This window comes from Triticum aestivum, chromosome 3B (genome assembly GCF_018294505.1).
Source record: "Triticum aestivum cultivar Chinese Spring chromosome 3B, IWGSC CS RefSeq v2.1, whole genome shotgun sequence".
Taxonomy (NCBI): domain Eukaryota; kingdom Viridiplantae; phylum Streptophyta; class Magnoliopsida; order Poales; family Poaceae; genus Triticum; species Triticum aestivum.
Genome location: NC_057801.1, coordinates 523,945,816 through 523,949,198, shown reverse-complemented (window position 1 = coordinate 523,949,198; position 3,383 = coordinate 523,945,816).

Sequence of the window (3,383 nt, the reverse complement as noted above, 5' to 3'; positions counted from 1 at the left end):
TTGTTTGCTCGGGTGGAGGTTATTTTGCATGAAAACCCAAAAAAAAACTCCCCTCGCGCTGAAATGGCGTGCCAAGCTTCCAACGATTGACACGTGTCCACCTACGCTGACACTTTGTCCGTGTCCATACACCCTATGTACGGCGACACATGTTAGGTCGCTGAGAACCTACCTACGTCGACTGAAAAATTGTCAAGGCCCACACATTTGCTGACACATAACATGTTATTAAGCAATTACAGACAGATACATTGGTGTTGTGTGGTTGCCCACCCTTAGTGTGTCCACAGTAATGTATGTATGCCAACATCTGATCCGAAGATAAAACTTAAAAGCTACGCCGATAGTTATTTTGTGGAGATTACTGGACCTTTGCCCACTGAAGTGTGTCATGTAAGCTCTACCGTGGTGTAGTGTATTAGGGTTTCATACAGAAACTCGTCTGTTACAAAGCGATTTCATTTTTTTGAACTTATTTGAACTCCATAGTTTTTCTGTGCTCAAAATGCACCATTCAAAGCCACATCATCAATTTTAAACCCTTTCTAACTTCATTTGTTATTTTTCATGCATTTACTGATTATTTTGAGCTATAGGACCATGAAATTGAAAAGCATTTGAAATGAACTCTAAAAAGGTTGAAAGTTGGCATGGTATCATCATTTCACCCACATAGCATGTGCAAGAAAGTAGAGAGGGTTACGGCAAAAACTGGATGCACTTCGTGTACAAAATAGACAATCTCTTTCGAAGTATCAGGGTTTCATACGGAAACTCGTCTGTTACAAAGGGATTTCATTTTTTGAACTTATTTGAACTCCATAGTTTTTCTGTGTTCGAAATGCACCATTCAAAGCCACATCATCAATTTTCAACCCTTTCTGACTTCATTTGTTATTTTTCATGCATTTACTGATTATTTTGAGCTATAAGACGATGAAAATGAAAAGCATTTGAAACGAACTTTGAAAAGGTTGAAAGTTGGCATGGTATCATCATTTCACCCACATAGCATGTGCAAGGAAGTAGAGAGGGTTAGGAAAAAATTGGATGCACTTCATGTACAAAACAGACAACCTCTTTCGAAGTATCAGGGTTTCATACGGAAACTCGTCTGTTACAAAGGGATTTCATTTTTTTGAAATTATTTGAACTCCATAGTTTTTCTGCGTTCAAAATGCACCATTCAAAAGCCACATCATCAATTTTCAACCCTTTCTGACTTCATTTGTTATTTTTCATGCATTTACTAATTATTTTGAGCTATAAGACCATGAAATTGAAAAGCATTTGAAATGAACTCTGAAAAGGTTGAAAGTCGGCACGGTATGATCATTTCACCCACATAGCATGTGCAAGAAAGTAGAGACGGTTACGACAAAAACTGGATGCACTTCGTGTACAAAACGGACAATCTCTTTCAAAGTATCAGGGTTTCATATGGAAACTCGTCTGATACAAAGGGATTTCAATTTTTTGAACTTATTTGAACTCCATAGTTTTTCTGTGTTCAAAATGCACCATTCAAAGCGACATAATTAATTTTCAACTCTTTCTGATTTCGTTTGTTATTTTTCATGCATTTACTGATTATTATGAGCTATAAGACCATGAAATTGAAAAGCATTTGAAACGAACTCTGAAAAGGTTGAAAGTTGGCATGGTATCATCATTTCACCCACATAGCATGTGCCAGAAAGTAGAAAGGGTTACGGCAGAAACTGGATGCACTTCGTGTACAAAACGCACAATCTCTTTCTAAGTATCAGGGTTTCATACGAAAACTCGTCTGTTACAACGGGATTTCATTTTTTTGAACTTATTTGAACTCCATAGTTTTTCTGTGTTCAAAATCCACCATTCAAAGGCACATCATCAATTTTCAACCCTTTCTGACTTCATTTGTTACTTTCATGCATTTACTGATTATTTTGTGCTATAAGACCATTAAATTGAAAAGCATTTGAAATGAACTCTGAAAAGGTCGAAAGTTGGCATGGTATCATAATTTCACCCACATAGCATGTGCAAGAAAGTAGAGAGGGTTAGGCAAAAACTGGATGCACTTCATGTACAAAACAGACAATCTCTTTCGAACTATCATGCTTTCATACGGAAACTCGTCTATTACAAAGGGATTTCATTTTTTGAACTTATTTGAACTCCATAGTTTTTATGTTTAAAATGCACCATTCAAAGTCACATCGTTAATTTTCAACCCTTTCTGACTTCATTTGTTATTTTTCATGCATTTACTGATTATTTTGAGCTATAAGACCATGAAATTGAAAACATTTGAAATGAACTCTGAAAAGGTTGAAAGTTGGCATGGTATCATCATTTCAGCCACATAGCATGGGCAAGAAAGTAGAGAGGGTTACGACAAAAACTGGATGCATTTGGTGTACAAAACGCACAATCTCTTTCGAATTATCAGGGTTTCATACGGAAACTCGTCTGTTACAAAAGGGATTTCATTTCCTTGAACTTACTTGAACTCCATAGTTTTTCTGTGTTTAAAATGCACCATTCAGAGCCACATCATCAATTTTCAACCCTAGCTGACTTCATTTGTTATTTTTCATGCATTTACTGATTATTTTGAGCTATAAGACCATGAAATTGAAAAGCATTTGAAATGAACTCTGAAAAGGTTGAAAGTTGGCATGGTATCATCATTTCAGCCACATAGCTTGTGCAAGAAAGTAGAAAGGGTTACGACAAAAACTGGATGCATTTTGTGTACAAAACACACAATCTCTTTCGAAGTATCAGGGTTTCATATGGAAACTCATCTGTTACAAAAGGGATTTCATTTCTTTGAACTTATTTGAACTCCATAGTTTTTCTGTGTTTAAAATGCACCATTCAAAGCCACATCATCAATTTTCAACCCTAGCTGACTTCATTTGTTATTTTTCTTGCATTTACTGATTATTATGAGCTATAAGACCATGAAATTGAAAAGCATTTGAAATGAACTCTGAAAAGGTTGAAAGTTGGCATGGTATCATAATTTCACCAACATAGCATGTGCAAGAAAGTAGAGAGGGTTACGGCAAAAACTGGATGCACTTCGTGTACAAAACGGACAATCTCTTTCGAAGTATCGGCGTTTCATATGGAAACTCGTCTGTTACAAAGTGATTTCATTTGTTGAACTTATTTGAACTCCATAATTTTTCGGTGTTCAAAATGCACCATTCACAGCCACATCATCAATTTCAACCCTTTCTAACTTCATTTGTTAATTTTCATGCATTTACTGATTACTTTGAGCTATAAGATCATGAAATTGAAAAGCATTTGGAATGAACTCTGAAGTTGGCATGGTATCATCATTTCACCCACATATCATGTGCAAGAAAGTAGAGAGGGTTATG